General features: G+C 34.0%; 1 long non-coding RNA gene across 1 annotated transcript; it reads left to right on the top strand.

The window, feature by feature from the left end:
• The first annotated feature begins 2,431 nt into the window (after positions 1 to 2,431).
• On the top strand, positions 2,432 to 26,973 carry LOC118154802 (uncharacterized). The gene is made up of 3 exons (XR_004745065.3): positions 2,432 to 2,547; positions 19,680 to 19,792; positions 26,881 to 26,973. It is a non-coding gene; the product is annotated as an uncharacterized LOC118154802 (long non-coding RNA).
• The last annotated feature ends 342 nt before the right edge of the window (positions 26,974 to 27,315 follow it).

Genomic DNA, 27,315 nt, shown 5'->3' with positions numbered 1-27,315 from the left:
GCAGAAAATTTGAAGAGATATTTAGAAAGTAAAATATACAGAGCCAGAAAATTGATTGAATATGAAGATGTCTATTTGAAATACTCCTCCTTGAAAGATATTTTAAAATTTTTCAAAGAAGATAAAAATGTTAAGCACTGCCAAAAGCCTAGACACACTATCCATTAGGAGTTAATGTATTTAAATAGAAATCCAGTTAAGAAAAATCTTTGGAATAGATTTGATATGAACTGAAGAGAGGATAGAAGGGAAAGAAGCTGAAGATGACCCTAATTTTTCTGTATACATATGTTAATAAAATTATGAATGATAGTACTTCTGAGATATTGAGGACTAGAAGAGGACAAGATCCAGACATAATCTAAATATGTAGTGTTAAATAATATTTTTTAAAGGTAAAAAAAATCACAACTCATATAAATGTGAAATAAACACATACCAAAGAGTCTATTTAATACATACTAATTAATGAAGGGACCTAGTTCAAAGGAGCATCCCAAAGAGCAGCCATATATAGTGAATTTAGGAATGTTGAAATGAAGTTGCTTAGAAGATGCAAAGCATCTGCATCCTACGGGGAGAAAGAAAGTCAATTGTACTTGAGGCAAAATTCATTTGCATGTCTAGGAACAATAATAATTTGCTTAGCTATCATTCATCCACATCTCACTAATTCATAAGCCTCAGAGATTCTGAAAAGTGTGGAGATCAAAACAAAGAATCAGATAGGTGTGTTAGATGACATTTAATTTTCCATTGAAAATATCCAATAATGTTTTTCAGCCATTTTAAAGTATTTTACAATTTTTCCATAGAGAGGTGATTTAGAGACAATCACATGGAAATATCAAGTAAGTCATCTAGGTATGAGTCCCCCTCTAACAAATATCTCTCCATACAAAGAAAGGAGTCAAATTTGCTTAAAATAAAAAGCAAAATATGAAAAGAGAAGGCTTTTAAAAATTATAATATCAACCAATTGGTTAAATACTTATTCCTTATATTTTGATTTTTTAAAAGGGGGGCCACTAAAATGATTTTTCCACTTTGTAAAACAAAGAATAAATTATTCTTGGTATAAAAAATGAACAAGGGTAAAATTATGCCATTCATCATATTCATTTTTGCTTTTCCAGGCCCAACGGAAGCTTATGTCTGGTTCAAGTATCTTTCAAAAGATAAAACATGCATCTTTCTGAATAATTTACTCTGAAATGAAACAAAGTGAAAAAAGTATTGTTGTGAGAAATATTTATCAATTGTAAAGGAATGAATTTCAGAAAAGGGCAACTCTGAGGGAAAAATTTGAAGGGGTGATTTGTAGTATTCGATTTGTGTTAAAAGTAGCTCACATTTAGGTGATCTCAAAAGCTGAACATAGTTTATGTCTGTTCTTTCTTTATTTTAAATGCTGTAACTTTTTTCTCCGTTATGGCCTGAAGAGATTTTATCAAATACATTAACCTTTGAAATGCATAGTGCTATCTTTCTAACATGCAGGTTTTCTTGGGATAGGAGTGTTGAAAACTATTCAGAGGTGTCAATGTTACTTCCATACACCTCACCCTCAGACATCATGACAGCTGCCAAGTCATACCATTCTAAAGGAATCAAATTCAACATAGTACTGGCACCAGACGTTAACAAGCATCCTGATGTTCTATTCAAATGTTAAGTCCTAGAGAGTGTTTCCAAAATGGTCAAGTAGGGCTTTGTCTTTACTTACCCATTTCCAAAACAAGGGTATTAATACTTGCAGCATGCCTGCTGCATAATGATAGTGATTAATAGCCTTACGTATGGGCCAAGGATTTAGACATAAGTGTATTGAACCGTATTTTATTAAATTCAGTTGGAATTCAGTTCTCAAAAATAATGAACAAATCTAAAATGTATTTCTAAGAAGCCACCTGCTGTGGTTTGTCTGTGTCATTCTAAAATTCATATGTTGAATCTTTTTTTTTTTTTTTTTTTTTGAGACGGAGTTTCGCTCTTGTTACCCAGGCTGGAGTGCAATGGCGCAATCTCGGCTCACCGCAACCTCCGCCCCCTGGGTTCAGGCAATTCTCCTGCCTCAGCCTCCTGAGTAGCTGGGATTACAGGCACGCACCACCGTGCCCAGCTAATTTTTTGTAATTTTTAGTAGAGACGGGGTTTCACCATGTTGACCAGGATGGTCTCGATCTGTTGACCTCGTGATTCACCCGCCTCGGCCTCCCAAAGTGCTGGGATTACAGGCTTGAGCCACCGCGCCCGGCCCATATGTTGAATCTTATCCTCAAGGTGACAATATTTCAAGTGGGTTCTTTGAGATGTAATTAGGTTATGAAAGCTCAGCCCTCATGGTGGGATTAGTGTCCTTATAAAAGGATTCCAGAAAGAAATTTTGATCCTTCTGCTCTTCCGTCACTACTGCTCATGAGCACATGTCATTTACCCCCCGGAGGTCACAGCAACAAAGCACCATCTTGGACGCATGTCACACTTGTACACACCACATGCAGAATCTGTTGGTGCCTTGATGGTGGGCTTTCCAGCATCCAAACTGTGAGAAATATATTTTATTATTTATAAATTACTCAGTCTATGGTATTTTGTTATAGCACCGGAAACAGTCTGAGACACGGTCTATGAAAATTTATTTTTAAAACAAGTGATAACTAGTCTTAGTAACATTCATTTTCCAGCTTTGATTATCCAGAAGACTTTTGTCATGATTTTTTATACTTGAATCTAGTAGCTGACATTTATAACTTCATTTCCAAAGTAGTACTATCAGAAATGTTGTCACTTGTCGTATCTTCTTGTTGCCAGCTTTCTCCACTCTCTTCCTTCTCATAGCCTTCAACATGAAAATCTCAATTTAACTCACATTTTATCATTTTAAATGAATCACCATTTATGCTGCATTGGGATGATCTCTGATTGAATAAATTAAATGTAAGTTAGGTGCACAGGCTTGACATAATCAGTTATCTTAAAGCAATTGAATGTTAATATGTGGCAGCTTTATTGTTTCACTTTCTTAAATTTTTCTTTTATATATGTATATAATATATGTATGTATATGCTATCTATACATACATATATTATATACACATATATATATCAGTATATATATATGTGTGTGTGTGTGAGTGTGTGTCCATATATATATATATATATATATATATATATATATATATAAAATCAGTAAACCAGACTTAACTTCTAACAGGGTTATCTTTTATTATTCTGTGGGTATATGTTTTCATGTATTAATTTAAATTATATAGAAATTTGTAATTCAATGTAATTTATATAATTTGAAATTAATTTATATAGGCTGTCCTTTTTTATTGGGGGGATTCAAGTTTCCATGTATTCGTTTAGATTCTCGGTAATTTCTTGCCCACAATCTGACACGTGCCTCAGTGGACTTTCTGCTGATGGTGACTGCACAGTTCTCCTGCCCACACTGTAAGCTACTTTTTGATGTGCACTTCCCCATGTTTCTAAACTGATCCTCTATTTTCAATTAGCTCATCCTAAGTTCCCACGAGACTTACGTTATTTCCCTCCTTTCACTCTTTTTGAAATGCAGATGTCCTCTGTGAATCAGAATTTTCATGTAACTCTAGATATACACAGTGTACCATTGTACCATGTATTCTCCTTTGAAGAAAGCTCCTCTCTGACTAGTCACACATAAACATTCACACATGGGTATTTCCTTTAGTCAGTTTAACATGCCAATAAATTTAGAGTGACTGTGAGGGATCTGATTTCTTCTTTGATTTATGGGTTATCATTTCCTAGCAGACAGAAAAACCAATTGAAGATATATTTTCTCAATGTCCTAATTTAAACCTTTACTTCATAGGAGCTGTGATATATAATAAGTAATTTACATGTATTAGGTTATTTTATTTTCTAAGATACATAAATTAGCTTAGGGTAGGATTTTGCCATCCATTGACAGTTTTTCTTTCTTCCGTAAATTTCCTTCCCATATCTGATGAAAGTCTCCCTTCTCGCCATTGTACCAAAATACAGCATATGATCTTCAGGCCATGCCTCTGTAATTGGCAGTGAAATGGTTTTGAAAAGCATTTGAAAGAGATAAGACATAATTTTGTTTGACTAGAAGGAAGTCCAATGTTAGAGTAGTGTTAGAATGGTTTTATGCTTTTGTGGTCACCCTACCGAGTTGGGGTGGGGTCCCTCCACATCAAACTTGCTTGGAGGTTGAGGCTGATGATGCCACCAATGCAATGGTAGTATGAACAGATTTACCACTCACATAATGAGACTTTCTGAAAAGACAAGGGGAAGCTCCAACGCAGGTCAGAAAATGGCCAGCCAAAGAGGAGATTGGTTTTGACTTCTATTGTTGATAGAAAGTGGTATTGGGATGAAGGTTACCATATGTGGACTGGGGCTTTTATTGTTTCAACTCCCCATTTGTTCCAAATGAGGGGCTCTCCTGAGCTTTCTTGCTGGCTTTCCCAGAACTAGGAAGATATAGGGATTGAAAGCCATTAACAACCAAACATCAAAAAATGGAGCTATACTCTTTATTACATATGCCATCTTCTCAAGATACCGATCAAATATTTGATACCTGATTTTTAAAGCCAGTGATTATCTACATTAAAACAAATGAAATATATTAACAGTTTCATTCAAATGGGAATTTGGGGTTATTCTGAAAACCCTGGTACATTAATGTTTATAAATATTTTATGTTTACCAGCCCTGGTTAGGAAGTATATGCTTCTAGAATTTAACAAGATAAATATACTAACAAATAGACAATTTAAGAAGGTACTAGAGGGTGCTGTAAGCGTAACTTTAAAAGAATGCAATAACTCTGACATAATGATGTTCATTTAGCTCTATTACTACTTAGGTATAAATACCAGCAGGATGTGATATAAACAATCCTGTATTTGGAATTACAAGAATCAGTTTTAAGGCTTTCTTTAATGTTTAACAGATAAGTAAAATAAAACAACTACCCCTTTATCCCTCTGTCTATGAAATAGGATGCTGTCTCTGGCATGGGGGAGTATGCCTATAATCCCAGCACCTTGAGAGGCAGAGGCTGGAGGATCACTTGAAGCCTGGAATTCGAGAGCAGCCTGGTCAACATAACAAGACCCCATTTATACAAATAATTTAAAAGTTAGGCAAGCATAGAGCATGTGCCTATAGTCCCGGCTACTCCAGGGACTGAAGTAGGAGTATGCCTTAAGCCCACGAGTTTGAGGTTACCCTCAGTTACTAACATACCATTGCCGCACTCCAGCCTGAATGACAGAGCAAGACCCTGTCCCTAAAAAATAAAAAAAGAAAGAAATAGTATAGAGTCACTTCTGTTATAATAGGGCATATGTGTTCTTAAAAATCACTGCATGATAAAAATTGACCAGTAAAAATCACAGGGTTTATGGGGAAATGGGGTTAGGGACACAACATTCAAAAATGTCACCAGTAAGAAATAAAGAAAAAAGATAGAGACATAAGATCATAAAAATTAAAGCACAGTTTTATACTTAAATAGTTAAATACATATAAGCCATAACACATATGGCACTTTACCTTGAAAATGATTTAGGGTTTGCTTGTGGTTGTTGTTGGAAGGGTTTCAACTTTTAAGTTATTGTGAAGTGGTGGAGGAAGGAGTGTTATTTGAAATTGGATGGTATCTGATAGAAGTTAGAGGTATGTGTGGTTTATGTATACCTGCCTAGCTTGCTTCAGCTAGACTCAGTGTTCTGCACTCATCTAGAGTTGTTCTGTCGAAATCATGTATAAACAAATGAAATTTTCGGTGTGCTCAAATTGTTGCCTAATCTATTGATTATACTAAAACAAACTCACATTTTCAAAACAAGCATTATAGTAAAACTGACCATAATACTACCTGACCTGTCTTTTTTGTGGTAGATGAGAAAGCAGGTCTTACAGCAAGACTGACTAGATTCTGACCCCTCCCTCTCCTCTTTTGTGTGTGACCGTGGGCACATTATGAAGGATCTAAGTGTCAGACTTCTCATCTGTAAAATGGAGCTGATAACTTCCCTGTCACAGGCTTTTTTGTGTGGATTCAATATTTAATGTAAGGTGAGAATTTAGGACTAAGAATCCAAAAATATTATCTTTAACAAATGAGGAATCGCCTTGGTGAAAATATTTTTTTAAGTTAGAAAGAAGTAATACTTGGTAGAATTTTTTGTGTTATGTTAAATAATACATATGTCTCAATTGCAGCTATTTGAACATTTTTCTTTGGTAAACATAGCAATTTCATATGTTTCATTCTAAAATTTCTTGTGCTACTTTTTCTAATACAATACCTATATATAAGTAGTAATGATTTTATAATTATATAATGTTAGCATAAAATTTAAAAAGTTGAAAATGTATTTAATACTGCATATAGTGTAAATAAATATATTTGATTCAGGAAAAAAAAAAGGTCTGAATTACATAAGCCACTTTCATAACTAACTTTGTGATCCTTGTTTTATACTTTTTTCAATCCAAAGGCATTGAGAATGTGGATTAACATGAACATTTTCTTCATAAAGAAAACTTTAACATTTTCTATTTTAAAATGCACAGGAAGGAAAATTAAAGATTAATGGTAATTTCTCCCTTTGGAGAAACTAAATTGGATTATAGACAAAGACTCATTGAGGCCTTTGGCACAGGTAGACTTGAAATTTTGAGAGACATATTGTTAGTTGAAACTTTTGAAGTTAGAATGCAGATGTTTGTTTGTTTCATATTTTATTGTGTTTTCTCAACTTCATTTAATCAGCTTTTTAGCTTAGTATATTAAATTATTCAGCATTTACGAGTTCAGGCCCAATATATCTGGCTCCAATGATCTGAATTTGGTATGGTGTCATGAAAATCTAAACACAGAGTAAAAATCTACACTTTTTCCCTCAACCAGTAGATTTTAAAATAATGTTAATTCTGAATTTTGTATTTTGAGTAATAGTAGGGAATCCGTGTTGGGTTGTAAAACTGTTTGCAGTCATTAACCTGCCTTCTTGCAATAAAATAACTGAGTGATACAGAAGAAAGGCTTAAATTTGCATGCTTTTCCTTTCTATTACAAAAAAACACCAAAGTCCATAAACAAAATTTCAGCAAGTTCAGAAGTCTTAGATAGCTACTTTCTAAAAGAAAATATGAAAATGATTATCTGAATAAAGCTACAGACCATCTACTATTCCATTATATTTTAAATGACAGTATTATTCGTGAATCAGACATTTTATCATTATACTATTTTCGTACATATTTACTAAAGAAAAAGTGTACTTATAAAGATGACAAAGCTGACAAAATACATTAATATTAAAATACATTAATTTGATATTAATTTTAACAATTATACACCAAGCAATGCTTCTATGTCTGAAGGAAGTATTTAATGAGTATATTTTATCAATTTGAAATAACAATGGAAAATCATTGTAAAAGTAATATGTACAGAATGAGTTATTGAACTACATTTCATAGATTGATATGCTGCATTCATTTTGAATTTTTAAAATAATGATCCTTCATTTTATGATAAGGTTTATGATGAGCCAGTTGGTTCTGTATAAAAATTAATCAAAATTAAATTTATTGTTTGGCTAATTTAAGTCCATTTGAGACCATATTCTTTACATCTATTAATTCCCTGGAATAAAAATTTATCCTCAACAAGACATTAATCCAAACCCAATGTAGATACTTTATTTTCCAGGCATAAAACCCCAAAACAATGCACAAAAAAATATAAAACAAATACATAACAAGTGTTAATGCTTACACTTTTGGGAAAAAATATATCATAGTCTGTATTTTATTTTAAAATATGAAGTGCCATCAGTGTTTTTCTTTTAATAAAATTATAGTTGAAATCCTAAGTGTCTACTCAACTTTTCTGATTAGATTAGAGGAGAATGAGAACTCCCCTGAGCTTTTTATAATGAGGGGAAAATGGTCTATGTGATGACTGACATAGAAGGAGACCAATTATCGCACCTCCTATCTCCTAGAAATGGAGAAATTGAACTATTATGCTGCCATTTCTCACAGGTTATCCAAGAAAATTTCAAGCTTACTGGCATATTTTCAGCTGCAGAGAGCTTCCCAAAAGAACACCTTGCATTACCTTCCATTGTGTCAAACAAGATTCAAGACCTGTAGAGTGCTGTTCAAGAAGAGAAACGGTTCCCTAGCATTGTGACATAGATAGTATAAGAAGAAGTTAAGACAAGGATCTACTTATATTTTCACTTTCAGATCTCATATTATTCCGTAAATAGTGAGAAATTATACTTCTAAATGTCTAGCGTTTATTAAGTTTGCAGAGAAACTGAGACTAAACACTTGTGATTCTAATTTTATTATTTATTTAAGCATTCAGCAGAATGAGAAAACAAGAAGGCAGTGCTACTTAGTAAAAAAAAAGCACAAAAGGCTTTTAAAATTTCTGAGAGATAAATATGATCACTTCCATAATGCAGATAAGAAAGTTAAAGCTCTGTTTTGTTCTGTTATTTATTTATTTATTTTTCTCAGCAATGTTCCTCAAGCTAAGCAATTTGTTCAGGCAAGTAAATATCCTCTTAGAGGATTAGGATATAAATGAATCTTAGCAAACTGATTTGCTCCATCTGTGAACTTGAAGTAACTGATTGTATTAGTTTACTTTCACACTCCTATAAAAAAATACCTAGACTGGGTAATTTATAAAGTAAAAATGTTTAATTGACTCACAGTTCCATATGACTGGAGAGGTCTCAGGATAATCATTGCAGAAGGAGAAGCACACACATCCTATGTGGCAGCAAGCAAAAGAGAGTGAAGATGGAAGAGCCCCTTGTAAAACCATCAGATCTCATGAGAACAGCATGGAGAAAACTGCCCCATGATCATCCCCACTCACCAGGATCCTCCCTCAATACCTGGGGATTACAATTCGAGATGAGATTTGGGTGGGGGCACAAAGCCAAGCCATATTACTAGTAAATATTTCAAACCCCAGATCGGAAAAAAGTGAAGGTTAAAACAGTGTGCCAAGATTGTGCTTATTTGATAGTTTCTTGTTTCCCATACATTTTTATTTTTATTATTGCTCTAACACATTACTTCTTACTGAAAATAAAAAAAGTTTAAAATTTTAATGTTTGCAGGATAAATAACTGTGTTTTTTGGAAAAAAATGGATAACATTTCATATCGAGTAATAATTTTGTTCAGAATCTTATGCAGATCAACATGTATAGAAACTAAACACTAAAATGGACACAATTCTAGACAGCAGCTAATCTTTAATTTTTAAGAGCAGAAAACCATTATTTAGTCTTTGCCTACTAGTGATTCAGTTACATCAACTATTCCAATTAACATAAATGTAAATCTAGTTAATTTATTTAAATATGTGCTCAACAAGATGAGAATCATCTGCTTTCTGTCCTTAAGGAAGTACAAATTACTAATGTGAATATAATTTATATTCTCTCTTAAAAATATACTTACTAATATAGAAGTAATTTATGTATATTCTGAAAGGAGAAGCACTTCAAGGAAAGCCAGAACAGTTTCTTTCTAAGATCTGTTTGATTAATTATTCACTAAAGTGATATCAATAGAAGCCCAAGAGAGGATTACAGAGTTCGTGTCCAACATCTGGATCTAAAATCATATATAATTTGCAAACATGAAGCAAACCATGTCAAACCCTGGGCCAAATGTAACAACATTATGGAAGAATGAGGAAAAAAGAAAAAGGATATAGATTTAATAGTTGTTAAGAATGCATAAATTGACCAGCCTGAATTATAAGAATAGTAAAAAGTCCTCATGCATTCACTGTCTTCATTATTACAGAATAATCATATTACAGATAAAATCATGAATTAGACAAACATTTTGCTTCTTTTAGGGCTCACTGCAAATATGTTGATCCTAGTGTTCAACTGTCGCCACCTGGATAACCATACACAAGAACAGGGCAATGACCTCTGTTTACTGCACATGTCTATTTTCTCCTACAACAAATGCCTGAGTAGAGAATGAGAGGAGCTGAACAGCAAACTTCACTATTTTCTCTGGAGACCTGAAAAGCTGATGCAATGGTCCTTAGCATACACACCTTTGACCTTCTTCAATAATGTATGAAGACATGTAAGTCAGAGAAATCAAAACTCCTCTACTCTACAAATCAATAATACTGCATGTTCAGCTCTTCAACCTAATTATCCACTAAGCGTAAGACCAACTTTAGCCATAAAATTGGGTGTCACTCCCTTTTGGATTCTTGACTCATTCTTTATCTCACCTCACCTGTATATGTCATATATCTCTATATACAAATCTAAGATGTTCGGAATCCAAAATTCTTTCTATAACAACTAAAAAAAGAAATACTAATTATCCACTCAAGAAAAGACTCAAACGATTCACTCATGTAATTTGCAATTTCCTTTTTCCTTTCATTTTTTTCTTTTGTTTTTTTTTTCCTTTACCTTCAGATTATCTGATTTAAGCATATTTTTTCTATAAAAGATAGCCTAAACTTCAAATATCTCTGGTTAGGTAAGACAAAAGAAGAAAAAGGAAAAAGAACTATTTAAAATTTATTTAGTTCTGTACCCCTTCAAGCCAATTTCTAAATCCCTCATTGTCACACTAGTAAAGTTTGTGAATGCATGTGAGATAATAGGCATGAACTGAATCCAAGCAAAATTCTGTTTCATTTTGCTGTGCAGCCAACTTTCCTTGAATACGTAGCCTATGCAAGCACAGTGACGTATTCTAGGGATGATTTTCCCCTGAGGATTTCAGATGCTAATGTGAGAGTGACATGTCAAACATACACAAAATCAGAAAAAAAATGCAAAAATATATAGATAGATTATAGACTTTCATTAAAGTATATACAACATTGCTGTGGATTCCCACAGTAAGAGGTCTCAGACTGCGTGACTCTTCTTTCTGGAATAGTATGTTATAGAAATCAGAGGCATTATTACTTACCCATATACAGCTATCCATTCCTAATTCTTTGAGAAATTTTAAAAGTTTGAAAATGTCATTTGGTACTAAATGACAATAAAACTACTTCGAATTCAACTTCTTTAAGACTAAATTTAGTTGTGATGAATTAAAATTGGCGCATTTTCTCTGACTACTACTCTTGACTAGTCTTTAAAAAAATAGTTGCCATATTTTCTGTACTTTAAAACAGAATCACTAATCGGGATATTTTTTTATTCTTCTCATGAAGAACCTACATTATATACTCATTAATCAAGGAAACAGGGTGGTTTTATGACTTCATGAGCAGGTGTGATTTATGTATTTGTTTGCTTGCTTTTATATTATTCTAAATGCCTACCAAATAAAATCCACTCTAGCTACATTAACTTCTTTCATGAATTCCATTTCACAATTATTGACAGTGAATGTAGAAATGGGCTGCTTCCCTAAACATGGAATAGCAATTATATCAGTTCATATGGGTGGTTATTCAGGATATCATGATATTTTAGGGCACCTAAAATATACATTTGGCTTTCCTTTTCCCCAGTAGAGAATATAGGTACAAGCAGAAAACACTGTTGAAATAGATTAAATTTTATTAGGATATTGTATTTGTGTTCTTCAGAGGAACAGCACCAGAAGGATGTATGTATGTATGTGGATGGATGGATGGATGTTAGGTAGATAGATAGATGGATGGATAGAGATAAATCTATTTTTATGAATGATTGGCTCATGCAATTATGGAGATTGAAAAGTACCATAACCTATAGCCTGCAAGCTGAATATTCAGGAAATCTGGTGGTTTAATTCAATCTGAGTTCCAAAGCCTAAGGATCAGGGGAGCTTACGGTGCAAATCCCAGCCTGAAGGGTGGAGAAGATGAGATGAGATGTTCCAGCTCAAACAAGCAGACAGGAAGCAAAGGAGTGAATTCTGCCTTCCTCTGCCTTTTTGCTCTATATAGCCTTTCAAAGGATTGGCTGGTACCCACCTACACATCGGGGGAGACCAATCTACTTTACTAAATTTTACCAATTCAAATGCTAACCTCACCTTAAAACATTCTCACAGAAATACCCAGAAATAACATTTAATCTGGATTCCTTATGTCCAATCAAGTTAACACATAAAATTGACTATCATAAATATTATGCAAAATATAATGTAAATGTGTGTATATATTTTATGGGGAAACTTTTAGTATCTGCCATCATAATTTTATAATTTTAAAATAATTCTATAATCAAATGTTTGATAGCATTAGTTCTATGTGATGCTAAACAATCATCTAATATTTCTTTTCTTTCTGTTATTTTCAACTTTATGATAAAAAATTATGAAATTAGAAATCTGACATTAAGGTCTTACCTAAAATAAAGTAAAATAAAATAATGATGGTTTAGCATTTAGAGAGCAACATTGCCATTCTAGCTTTTGTTCAGTCATGCATATATAAATGTGTTGCCTTCTTCCTGTTAATATATGACCACAATGACTACATAACGACATCTAAAGCTTACTTTTTACATAAAAGGATTTTAATTGATTTTTTAAACCAAAGTATTATTTATGTGTCAGAGCTACACTATATTAATTACTCCTTGGAAATAGGCAGCAGGAAGAAAATGACAATTGTTTGCTGCTTGTGATAGTTGTGCTTTACTGAACAGGCACATACAGTAATTAGAATAAAAGAAAACTAAAAAAATATTGATAAAGGCCTCAGAAAGAAATTATCAAAAAGTTTGAAAAGAAACTACCACAATTCTCAATACAGTCAGGAGAAAATTTCATTCCTCTCAGAAGAAAAACAACTAAATCCCTCAGAGAAAAAAACAAACTCAAAACAAATTTATTTTGGTCAATTTTCGAGGACCCAAGAATGAGAAAACTAAGTCAAGAAGGAATGAAATAAAGAATTTGGGATAGTTAGTTAATACAGAACAAAAAATGATACTCCAAATTTATGCCCTCAAATGCATAAATTAAAAGTGCTAATTAAGACTTTACTGGGCTATAGACTCTATTTCCTTTCCTACTTGCCTCATTTTTTTTTTAATCTCCTGAACTTCGTCACCAATATTGTTTAGATCTGCTCCAAGTGCTTTTCCATTCTCATTGGTCCAATGACACCTGTGATATGTTCTTCTTGACATGGATCTCGGCAGCATATGAGACGAATCCTACTCATGCAGGCTGCATTTGAAGCTTCCATGAATTACATCTTGTCACACTCCATGGCCCCAACAGGCCCAGAGTCATTGGATCGGGGAGTATATTTCACCCCCAGGCAGAGAAGGGAAGGATAATCATTCAATGAATGATAGTCAAATGTACCACATTAAGAATGATTTCACTTTTACAGATAATTTACACCAAAATTAGGAGAAGTTAAGTAGCTTTCTAAATATTTCACAATTAGCAAATAACAGAGAGAGGATTTAAGCACCCTACTGTCTGATTCCAATGCATACAGTCTTAATTATTGTGTCATTTTGCTATTCTGATCCACTTTTGATTATGTGGGTATTACAGCATAACAAGTATACACATACACAGAATTACACATACACACACATACACATCCCACACACATACACTCATATTCTTTAGATTTTTATTAAATGGTAAGTTTTCACTGTTATTTCCAGAGTCACTAACACGCTATGTTCCTTGTGTGGTCTCTGGACTTCTACTTATGCTGCAATTTAAACTATAACTAATGCAGATTTACTGTTATGTGTTATTACTATTTTTGAATTCTCTGCAAAAGAATATTGTCCTAAATGTTGTGAGCCTGAAATTACAGTAAAATCTTTGATACACACATTTTTTAAGTAAACTGTCCTTTTGGACTTTGTATCCTGGGATCACATATAGAAAAAATTTAACCATTTACTGCAGGGAGTTCACAGGAGGATGATAAACATTGGGAAAATGAATGAAAACAAAAACAGTAAATTCGTTAGCTATATAAAATAAGAGTCATTATGTGATATAGTGATATAATTTAGCTAATGTAAAAACATACAAAACAAACCACAGATTTTAGCTATAGATATGAACTAATTTACCTCATGTTGTTTTCAATAGTATAAGGAGAGTTCAATATCTTCTTTGAAACACTAAACAAGGTATCAAGCATTTAGTCCCTAATCTGTTATTAACAAGTGGAGAAAATTATTAAATTAACAGTACCAACAAGAATTGAGTGATATTCATTTGCACAAAGCAGGCAGACATGCATATTTATGACAAGTACTAGAGTTGAGTGAAACGTGTGTATGTCACACGATCCTTAGGTTTTGCTTTTCAAGCTGAAAATCTCTGCTGCTAGTGGCACCTTTGCTTTGTTCAGGCCCCCTAACCTTGTTCTTCTGCCCACTTGGCCTGGTAGGCTGCACTCAGCTCATGCTGCTGGTCTGGATCCCACACCTGCTAAGGGTGAGCCAAGTGCTAACAGTGAGGAATGTGTGGACCAGTGACCATGGGGTCTGGCCACTGCACACAGCCAGGCACATCCATTGCTGAGGCAAGGCAGTCAGCTTGAGGCACCGGCACAGGTCCTGTTTCTGTGTGAGACTGCAGCTGGACCAGATGTACCACATGCAGCTTCTGCAGTAGGCACCCATTTCTGGATGAGAGGATAGCATTGGAGCCCAGAAGCTTGGATACACCAGGCTGGAACCACAAGCCTCAAAGGCGGGTCACAGCCATGGCGTGGGAAGTTCCTAGATCTGGGCTCCCCAAAGTGGGGAGCTCCTTTCCACAGAAACGTCGTCCTGATGAGTCCAGCAGACCCAAAGTGAGGAGCTCCTTACCGCAGCTGGTAGTACCCACGTCTGTTTGATTCTGCCTGAGTCTGGAATTTTTAATGGGTTCAGAAGGAAAGAATTGCGTTCTAATTGGTCCATGGTGGCCAGGGGCAGGCCCATAAAAAGCACTATAAGTTCTTACTCTGGGCTATAGATTCTACCCAGAATGGGCAGCTCACCATCAGGCTTCAGACTGTCCCTGGCTTGAAAGTGGAGTTTCACTGGGGACCCACCCATTTCCACTCAGGAACCTGTTTGCCTCCCATGCCATCCATGATGCACAGGCTGTTCCTGCCGATGTACACCTGCAGGCCCACTCTACCCTGCCCTCAGCACCCTGCAGCCTCTCTCCTGTTTTCCTCAGTGCTCCAAGTACAGAAGGGTGCAGGCAGCACCAGGGTGGGTTGAGTTGTCTACACTGCCCTGAGCACCTGCACACCCTACTAGGTTATGACAGCGCCTGGGCTCAGTCACAACTTTGCTCCGCCCAGGAACTGGCACTGGGAGCAGGCAAAGGCCAGGGAGCAGGAGTAGCAGGAGAGCTTCCCAGGCCCTAGAGAACAAAGGGATGCCTGGGTCCTGAGCTTCAGCTGGATGGCTGCAGCTGCACCCAGGAACCTGGAGTGCATCCTATCAACACAGTAGGTGTGGAGACTCCTGCCGGTTCCCAGCTCTTACTGGCTCAGTGGAGCATGCAGCCCCAGCTATGCCTCCCCCACTGCAGCTGATGTCCCTGGAACAACTGCTCCAAATAAGCCCCATTGCCCTCATGTATACATACCAATGTGAATAAAAAGGGGAAGTACAGAGTACCATCGTGATTGGTATCTCCTAGGAGGACTATCAGATTTCATAATAATCCCTTCAGGGATGTGAAAGAATTCTCAATATATATAATAAAACAGAATAAAAAGAATCAAAAGTGGATCAAGATGTGAAACAGTGTCCAGTAGATAAGAGCTTAATTAAATTATTTGCAAATAATGCTTTCTACCTTTTTTAAACCGATTTCAAAATCATTTTAGAGTTTTTTATGACTCAACTTATCTGACTCTTCTTTCCAAATAAAGTATCTTTTGGGTATAAGTACTTCTTGAATCTAAAATGGAAGCTTGACCCAAATGATGAAATATAAATTTTTTTATTGATTGGGTATACTTTGTTCTCAAAAAAAACTTACCACTTTGGGAAAACTTAATGTATACCTAAACTTTCAATCCTAGCTTCTGAATCAGCTTCCTTTTTTACATATATGTGTAATACACACACACACACACACACACACATAATATCACACCTCATTTTGTCTATAAGATCTCTCATTTTCCCACTTACAACTGAGAGAACTCATTTTATTTACATTACATTTTGGAGTCAATTTAATAAAGCTGGGAAACTAAAGTATTAAACTGCATAGTACTGCTTGAATAAGCAGTTTATCTTCGATGGAGATGACCTAATGTTAAAGGTTATTCCTTCTCTGTTTATATTTATTTATCAGAAACCAGCAGCCTAATAGGAATCCTCCTAAACCCATAAGCAAGTATACTACTGCCCCATATGTATATGTCTCCTTTGTTACTGTTTTAGACAGAAATAATTTATTCTTTGAATTTTTAGAATTGCCTCATTGAAGGCATACGTATACCCCATCCTCAAGTCCACATTTCTACCCCTTCCCACAAGCATAATTTTTAACCCAAGTTCAGTTGTCAATGCTTGTTGATCAATATTATGAAAGGTTTATTTGAAGGTAAAGAGTTTAAAAGTCTGGTTTGCTATTATCTCCTACCATGCATTGTTCTAAGTAAGGGAAACTTTCATAGATCCTAGAGAGTATCACCCCATTTTGCTAGATGACATCCAATGATAATGGCCTTAACATGATGGGAAATTAATTGAGAAAGCATTTCTACCCTGCTATAATTTTATCATCCATTCTATTGCTGCTATTAGCAGGAATCCATAACCCCATGGGTGTTTCAAGTGAATCTCTTTTAGCAGAGCTAACAGTCTGGAGGTCATACAGCTAGCAACTCCCATCAGCTGGGTGTCAAATCATTGTCGAAAAGAAATTACTGGTGTATTCATTTTTTTTAGCTTCTAGCCTTGTGCTGTGGTATACGAGATGAGCACTGGTGGTCACTGAAGTCTTCTTTCATGTCAGCACTTAGTAGAATCATTACAACTTAACTTGGCTATGTGGGGCACTGCCTGCAATTGAACACACTTTTAAGACAGGATTAGAAGATTCTGGATTCAAATTTTTGTTGGACATAAATTTTTTTCTTAAATGAATGCCAATACATACAGAATAAGTGCCACTTGCAGTATTATAATAAGTAGCAGTTCCCCTCATTATATAGAAAAACATACAATTGCATTGTTATACAAACAATAATAAACTTTTTATATTAATGGCTAATGTCCCCTATTTTCATTTGCCTCTACACATAATAAAATAATTTTCATATATATATTTTTAAATATCCTATATGTGCTGATATAACACACACACACACACACACACACAAAAGAAGGCATGGATAAAATTCAAAAGTGAAAGAGATCATTCTTTTCAGTTCTGTGAAATCAAGTTTTTCTATTCTGTTCTTTTAAACTTTTTCCTCTGATATAAAACAAGCAAGCTATTAAGCTATAATATCTTTTTATACCAGTTTTTACAATGAAGCGCTGAATACTACAGTAATTTTTCCATAAACTTGTATAATATATTTTAGTTAAATGTTTCCATGCTTAGAGTTTACAAATTGCCTTCAGGCTATGGTTGGTGTTTTCCTAACATTTGGTCAAGGAGACAGTTTAGAAAAGGCAATGTCTATCTTATCTCCTGTGATATTTAAATGAATGAAAACAATTAATGAAATGTGACATATTATAATGGAATATAATTTTATGTGCATACTAATAAATAATATTTAGAAAATTTGAGTACCACCCTGACATGTGCAGGCATACAAGTGTATAGTTACACTTTCTATAATCTTTCATATATCTTAATGGCTTTAACAAGTCTATTACAAAATGGCTATGCCAAGACTGGAGTAGAATTCCTGAATCTATAGGAGTGCTGAACATCTCAACTATGACATATATGTTAACATATTTTTTGCAAACAGCAACAGGAATTAAAAAGTAGTTATTTTATGTAGAGTAAAATTCTGCATTTTGTATAGAACAAAATAAACAATATTATTCAACATTACAATAGTAAGGAATATATAGTAATAATATGAGTACTATTTGTCCCAGCTAGTGACCAAAGGCATTAATACCCGTAATTGAGAAAATATTCTCTAGGATTTACAAATAAATGTAAATATCTGTCAAATATAGACAAAGCATATGATCACAAGATAATTTGAAAACAAAGATTATATACAGATAAACACTCAAAATGTGTTGCATATTGGACATAAAAAGAAAGTTAAATGTTACCTCTAGTTTTATTAAAAGTAAATGTTATGTTCTAATCTCCATACAAAATTTATTTCTTATGAAATAGAATGGTTACTGGTTTAAAGACACTAGCTTATTATAAAAAGTTTGTTACAACCAAGGACAAATGAAATTCAAATCCTAAAAAAAAAAATCTCTTTTAAAAATATTTTCAGTGACTATAATGTATACTTCATCACTTTGTTATTTATTTATTTTTGAAATTTTTAACAGCTATGGTAGTGTCTAAATTGTTAAATAGTTATGATTATTGGCAAGGAGAAAATTTTGCTCTACATTTTAATCACAATGATTCTAGAAGGAGTGTGTAAAAAATTTAAAAAAACATGTCCAGGAAGCAATACATGATGAAAGTTGTATTAAGTGATAAAGCGCCAGGCTATTGTATAACTGGGCAACTATATTACGCTTAAATGTAGAAAATGTGCATAATTTCAGATGCATTGTTCTAAACAGTTTACAGGAAAAGATGTTCCAGAGTTATAAAAATAGGAAACATATTTGAATTTAAGCTCTGTATTCATTTGTATTTTATACTTAGAAATCTAGGAAATACTGATAACTAAACACCTAAATTAATTTTGACAATATTACGTGCTTATGTTTGGTCAAAAATCATCATGAAAATTTGGATTTAGGAAACTAATAAATTCTGACTCATTTATTAATTCTAACTGGAAAGGCATGACTTGGTCTCATCTACACTTTTATTATAATTATGCTCTGAGACACTGCCTTTATGCATTTTCCAATAACCCTGGAAAATATTGACTCTAAAATTTCATGAATACACTATTTTTTTTTCATGTTTGTAACCTAACATGTCAAATTTTTTCCAACATAGAAGGAATATCATTTGTTTGTGAGTTATCTCTAAAAGGGGTATGAACTCTTAATTTTAAATTAAGAATTTACATTTAACGCTGATATTTCATAGAAGCTAAATGCTATTTTTTAAAACAATTTTTCTCTTTGAGATCAATGAATAACATTTTTTTGAACTTGAATAGAATTAAATGTATGATTATGGATAAAAATTATTTCAGTATTTATTATATATTTTTAATGTATGCGTTATTCTAACAGTGTAATACCCAACTAAATATATTGCTTTAAAAAAAAACTATGCAAAAATCAGCAAATAGGAAAAATAAAACTTCGACTCAAAGTAAGAGATCTCTTATGAGTAAATCTACTCAGGGTTAGTGCTAACATCAGGTTTCCAGGAATGATTTATTTACACAAAAGCTGAACTTCGGCTTTGAATCACACATTATAAAATACCCTATTTAAAAATTTTGCATCATCTTTATTAAATTTTTTATTTGTTCCTTTCTCACAGTGTTTTGCTCTGTCAACTGTTTGTTAGAAGATTTCATGCCAGAGAAAATTGAGTTTCATATCCATGCTCATAGATCACAGTCTGAATACAACTTGCTGCACTCCACTTGGCAGGTAGGAATATCTGTGAATAACATGAAACATAATTGGCTTCAGCTCCCAGTGTTGTCCCCTGAAATTGCTTCATTCCTGTATCTCCTGACCTAAGCAGCAAAGACATATTTTAAATCCAGACTGCCTTAAATTGCTGCATTACAGCTAAAAAAAAAAAAAAAAAAAAAACCCTTAAGTGTTACTGAGGTGACAAAAACTGCTTGTTTTTCAAAATATTCTGTATGATTTGGTGAGATATATATGTGAAGGTAGTTACTTCAATTACAAAACACTGACATTACTAAGTACATTTAGCTTATGAATAATGTTCACTGGGTTTTGTGCCTGTTTATATCCAAATTTTATAATATGACTGTATTCATTATTAAAAGACAAGCTGTTTCTTCTTCTTTATTAATTGAAGCATTACTTACTGCTTATATTTTTAATATACTAAACATGTGTTTGAATATGGTCCGTGGCCAAATTTCACAGCCAGTGGTTTAAGAACTCAGAAGACTCACTCCCAACCTGATTAGCTGGTTCCCGCGATAGTGGAGGAGGGGTGGGTGGAAGTAGCAGCGGTAATTTCTTAGCTCATTAGGTGCATATTCATCTTAATGGGGCATCAAAGTTTAAAACTATAATGCATTCCCCTCATTCAAGCCACCAGAGAATATGCATAGTAACCACATGAAAGCAGAAAGGATTTCAACACTTTGAAGCTGCACAAGCAGGTGTCATCTTTCCCTTAAGGCAGAATGGAGCGGAAACTTGATTAATCTAATTCTGCCTCAGTAACCCCCTCTGCGGCTCTCTCACTATCCGGAGTGGATGTATAGCAGAGCATCACCTCAGATAAAACACAAATTGAATTGCCTTTGGCCACATTTCAGAGCGGGATAGGAGGAAAAGAAACATGACCTAAGTCATATTCTCTCCAATAAAACCATTTTTATTCATTTTCTCCACACACATTTATTAGCACCCCTTTTTAAACATAAAATATTTCTGCAGGATGCTGCAGAATAAGGAGCATAAAAATTCAGAAAAGTGTTAAAAGAGAACATAATTATGCTTTTGCCTTCTCTTTAAACATATTTTTAACAATTTTAAACAAATATTAGGCTTTTCAACTTATTCTTCACAATCAACTTTAGATACACGTTATATATTTGTCACAAAAATTATCTTTTGCATTTTTTTTTTTTTTTTTTTGCCAATCAGTTTGAGCTTATGAGGTTAGCCTTGAACTGATGACCTCGCCTTCGCGAGCGCCATGACATCCGGCGGGAGCCACTTTGGACCCCTCTTTTGCATACTTTTTTATGCTCAGAAAAAAAATCTTTAATTTTTATAGAGTACAAAGCTTATTATTCTTATTCTTCAAATAAATATACAACCTTCAGTTTGCAATTCCTTTGCGACTCAAATAAGTGGTTGGAGTTCTTTTCATCTTAGTTTCAGGTAACAGGAAAATGTCTGACTTTATTTTGGGAAAATAAAAAATAAAGGTAGGAGGGTAATAAATTTTGGTATATAATATTTTATCTAAAACATTTTTAACATTTCCCCTACTTCATCTTATGTAGTTATTTATTTGAAACTAATAAAAAGTCAGAAATAATACAATGCAGTAATGTAAAAGTATATAAAATAAATAAATAAATTTATTTTTAAATAAATTAAAAAATAAATTTATTTTTAAAATCTGAAGTAGAAATGTTTTATTTCAATGCCATCTGTGTTTGCTACTAGAATATCAGTGAATGCCTTATGGATGAGGTCAGTGCTGCGTGCCATATATACTATTTTCTCCTCATTTCTCATTTCTGGCACATTGCCTAGCACATAGTAGGTGCCAGTTAATAAGTATTTTTTAAAACCTGGGAAAAGTCCATATGAAATGAATAGTTTACCAAATATTTGCATGCCTGTACTTTTACATTAAACACTATTTGGAGATGTCAATTTGTCAATTTTTTAAGATAAGCTTACAATGGTTTAAATATTTTAGATGGTTATATTTAAGCTCAATAGCTGTATGTTTTCGTGATGACTTGATGCCAAGAAGTTATAGTCTGAAGAGGATATCTTGAAACCACTTTGTCTAGATGGAACTTTAGTTTTAAGATCATATATTCCGTATAGGTTATATATACATTTTGATGTGTAGTATATATACTTCATTTGATAAACCTCACTATTTTGCATTATTTGTATATAACCAAATAAGAAAAATAGGTCCTAAAATAAAAATGGTAGTCGTGGTATAGAAAGTATAGAATATTGGTCCACAGCAGCATTAAATTTAACCCCTTATTCTTTGTTTTCCTTTCTCTCCTTTACCTAAACACTCAAGAAAAGCCTCCAGCTACTTAAATGTACATTTGATGGTCTGAATAAATCAGTCAAAACTCAGATTTGAATTAATGATAGACTGATAACCTAAGTAATTAACCCAAATGAAGATTATAAAATATCTCCAGCTGATAAAGTATGAAATGATGCTTTTGCTTGGGATAAATTTAGGCATTTTTTTTAATCCATAAGACTGCAGGCACTTCTCCTTTCTACCATTTATCAAGTAAACCTGGGAATACAATACACAGAAGAAGCATAATTTATCATGCAAGTCAACTCTTCCCCACTTCTTCAGGTGATTATGTATCTTAGGAAATTTCATAAAAATAAATTTATCTTTGAAGAAAGAAGAATCATTTGCAGAATGATTCTTTAACTACTAAATAATGCAAAGAAGAATAGACGCTGTTTTATAAGAAGTACAATGTGGTCATATCATATTTAGTATTTCTGTCACATTAGATAGAAAAGATAGAATAATAGTGAAATAAACTGGCAAAAGTTAATCAAACGATAACCTCATTTCTGTTTGAAACACACATTTTTGCAAACACCATGGTAAGAGCAAACTTACTGCCAAATTCTGGTTTTTGTTGTTATTATATTTGTACCCTTTATATTTCTTGTGTAAATTAAAGACATATTGATTTCATGACTCATTTGAATTCTTGTTTAAAAATAGTCTTGAAAAGATATTTTTCAAATTTATGTGATATAATTGTTACCGCTTTTATGACTCACTTCTCCAACCATTCATTCACCTAAGCTCTGATCCTAGATATTCAGGACCCTCATCATCATCTCAAACTCCATATATTAAAAACATGTGCTTTATTTTCCAAGGCCAGTTTCTTTCCCCAAAAGCGCCATACTTGCAATTTGTCTACATGAATTTTAATCCTAGCTCTGCCATTCACTAGCTATGTGGTCTTGGACAAGTAAGTCTGTTTTCCCATATGTAAAAAGAATATGATAAGTATCACATGAGACCATTGAATAATTAAATTAGTCAATGTAACTAAAGGACCTTGAACAATGATAAGCACATAGAAAAGTCCTACATTAATGTTGTTTTTATTATTACTGTTGTACAACCTAGGTAACTCTTATTCATCTTTGTCAATTCCTTCTTCTTTATCCCCGGAACCTAACCAATACCGTAGCATAAGTGAATAAAAATTATATTTTTTTTACCGCACATTTGGCGTATCTCCTGCACTCTCTTTAATACAAACTCTATTCTCATTATGCCTTTAATATTAGGAAAGATCTTATCGCACTCCACCAAAGAATGTATGCTGCATAACGCTTCCAGGACAGGGCTATTAATGAAATCTTGCATCATGCCATCATTTCTTTTAAAACTAAGAATGGTTATTTTCTACAGTATTAGTTACACACTTTTGTGTGACTTTCTTTTTTTTTTTTCTGACACGGAGTTTCGCTCTTCTTACCCAGGCTGGAGGGCAATGGCGTGATCTCGGCTCACTGCAACCTCTGCCTCCTGGGTTCAGGCAATTCTCCTGCCTCAGCCTCCTGAGTAGCTGTGATTACAGGCACGTGCCACCACGCCCAGCTAATTTTTTGTATTTTTTTTAGTAGAGACGGGGTTTCACCATGTTGACCAGGATGGTCTCGATCTCTTGACCTCGTGATCCACCCACCTCAGCCTCCCAAAGTGCTGGGATTACAGGCATGAGCCACCACGCCCGGCCTGCCTGACTTCCAAGTTCATTCTGATGTGATCTTATGACAACTATCAACTCTGATTTCATACCACCCCGACTTTTTGTATGCAAATAGCAAGAAATTCTACTTAAGCTGTCTTAAAATTTTTAAATGTACAAGCTCACAAAGGAGTAGGGCTGTATTTAGAGTCAGTATATGTAGGGATGTACTTAGAGGCAGCATATTCAGAGACCCACAGATATGCCCATAGTATGTCCAGAGACCCACAGTATAATATATGACCCAATTTTCTCATCCACAATGCTGGCCTCATCCTAAGACTAGTTGCTCATAGGAGAATAGGTTGACCTCATGCTTCTATGTTCATCTTTCTTTGAAATGGCAAACACACCTGTCTCTCTTCAATGGCCAAGCAAGAAGTTTAGGATTGCCATGACTTGCTCAAATTATCAACTAGGGTAAAATTGATAATGGGGGCTCAAACACAATGTCTACTAAAGGTGCTAAAATCAGTTGAAATAATAATTTTATGTTGATTGATCAATGATAAAAAAATATTTTGCATTACAAATTTATGAAGTGGAAAGAATCAACTAAGAGTTTTCAAGTTCCTGGGATTGGTAAATCATGATTTGGGTGACATTATGTGTTATATGACATATTAGATGACTATTCTAGGAGATAAAAGGGATGTAGGGTGTAATTCTAGCTTTACTATTCACCAGTAGTGTGAGCTTGATAAAGTTACTTACATTCACTTACTCTCAGTCTTCTTAGTTATAAATTGAGAGTTCATATAGAACATATTTAATAAGATGGTTTTTATATTAAATTTTAAACATGCATATGAAGTGCTTAGTCCAGTGTTTGGTACATAGTAAGCTCCTAGTAAGTCTTAGTTTACATTTTCAAAATGAATAAATTATAGCAAATTTAGGCAAATTTCATAAAAATGTGAATGTGTTCTGAATTAACTAGAAATCTAAAGGATAAAAGTATTATTGAATTGATTCAAGGTTGTAAAATAAGTCAGTTAAAAAGGAGTTTCTTGATGAAAAGCATCGAGAAACCTACTTTAATAAATGTAAAAAATTATTTACATGTGTTTGTTTAAAATTGGTGTTTTGAAATGAAAAGTTGTATAGTGATAGGAATTCAAGTGTTTGCCTTGCAATTGATTAAGTAAGGAGTTTTTATCCACAAATAATTAAAACAAGACATCAGATCAGCACTGTTTAAATTATTCATGTATTCTATAATATATATCTAAGTTCATGTGGTTCTAGCTTGCTGTTAGTCTCAGGTCTACAATTTAGACTCAGTCAACCTGAAGCATTGATCAAAAAGAATGACCCCATTCTTCACAGTTTCCCAGCAATCCACATGTAGGGTATATTAGTTGAAACTGTGATTCTGTTCATCTTTAAAGCATTTCTTCTGTCTTCCCTGCTTGAACTTATCCTGTTCAATTGCATTTCAAAAGCTCCTTGAGAATCCTGCTGCCATCTGCTCCTTATAAATCTCCAGCCCAGCAGTGTTTCATTACACGTCACCTCAGCGCCAGCAAAGACACTGTGGATGGGAATTTTGTCCTCTGTTTATAAGTACAGTAGCCCCACTTAACCGTGGTTTCATTTTCCATAGTTTCAGTTACCCACAATCAACTGCTGCCTGAAAATATTTTGAGGGGAAGGGAAGACCACATTCACATAACTTTTATTATGACATATTGGTAAAATTGTTCCATTTTATTAGTGGTTATTGTTCACCTCTTTTAATGCCTAATTTATAAACTAAACTTTATTGTAGCTACGTATAAGAAGAAACATAGTATATATATATATATATAGTTATATATGTATATAGTTATATATATAGTTATAATAGTGTATGTTATACATAGTTTGTATGTGTGTGTGTATATGTATGTAGAGTGTGTGTATATATATATATATAGAGAGAGAGAGAGTGTGTGTATGTATATGTATATTAGAGAGAGAGAGAGAGAGAGAGAGAGAGAGAGAGAGAGAGAGAGAGAGAGAGAGAGAAAGTTTAGTACTATCCATGGTTTCAGACACTGGGGGTCTTGGAACATATTCCTTGAAGATAAGGAGAACTACTGTAATTGTTGGATCTCATAGTTGATACTGCTTAAGTAGATTGATTCAAAGTCTACAGATATTTCACTTTTAAAGTCATTTTAAGAGGTTTGACATTATAACCACTTAAGAGACTTTTACTGTGGTCTCCAGTAAGATAGCCCTTTAAAGTCATTTCTCCCCAAAGGAAAAGTGACCCTTAGTTTCCACCTCTGTGTATGAATTCAAAGGCTTGGATGGTATATGTGATGTCTATGGAGCACACTAGTCCATAATATCCATATTGTACTGTGACTTGAAAGACTAAATATTAGAAATGTTATCATTATAGACAAATATATTAAGAAGACAGAAATAAAAACTTATCAGGTGTTCTAATATTGCCTTTTGGATGTTAGTTAATCTTCCTATGATAAATTCTCTCACATTTGGAAAATGAAAGAAAATATACAGTTTTAATAAAAACAATGTTGCAGGGGTCATTAGTGATAATTTATCTTAAATCCTTTGCTTTATGGATAGAAAAAACTGAAGCCCACAACTGTTTGCTCAACATCACACTTAAATATTATTGTTACAGCTATGACATTAAAAAATCTGGAGACAACAGATGCTGGAGAGGATGTGAAGAAAAAGGAACACTTTTACACTGTTGGTGGGAGTGTAAATTAGTTCAACCACTGTGGAAGACAGTGTGGCGATTCCTCAAGGCCTTAGAAATAGAAATTCCATTTAACCCAGCAATCCCATTACTGGGTATATATCCAAAAGACTATAAGTCATTCTACTATAAGGACACATGTACACGAATGTTCATTGCAGCACTGTTTACAATAACAAAGACTTGGAATCAACCCAAATGCCCATTGATGATAGACTGGATTGGAAAAATGTGGCACATATACACCATGGAATATTATGCAGCAATCAGAAATGATGAGTTTGTGTCATTTGTAGGGACATGGATGAATCTGGAGAACATCATCCTCAGCAAACTGACACAAGAACAGAAAATGAAACACCGCATATTCTCACTCATAGGTGAGTGATGAAAAATGAGAACGCATGGACACAGAGAGAAGAGTACTAAACACTGGGGTCTATTGGGGGGAAATGGGGAGGGCCAGTGGGAGGGGGAGGTGGGGAGGGATAGCCTGGGGAGAAATGCCAAATGTGGGTGAAGGGGAGAAAGGAAGCAAAACACACTGCCATGTGTGTACCTATGCAACTGTCTTGCATGTTCTGCATATATACCCCCAAACCTAAAATGCAATAAAAAATTAAAAAAAAAAAAAAAAAAAGAAAGAGACTGGGCCGGGCGGGGTGGCTCATGCCTGTAATCCCAGCACGTTGAGAGGCCGAGGCAGGTGGATCACGAGGTCAAGAGATCGA

The sequence above is a fragment of the Callithrix jacchus genome, chromosome 6, assembly GCF_049354715.1.
Source record: "Callithrix jacchus isolate 240 chromosome 6, calJac240_pri, whole genome shotgun sequence".
Classification (NCBI taxonomy): domain Eukaryota; kingdom Metazoa; phylum Chordata; class Mammalia; order Primates; family Cebidae; genus Callithrix; species Callithrix jacchus.
This window is presented reverse-complemented; position numbering and strand designations above follow the sequence as displayed.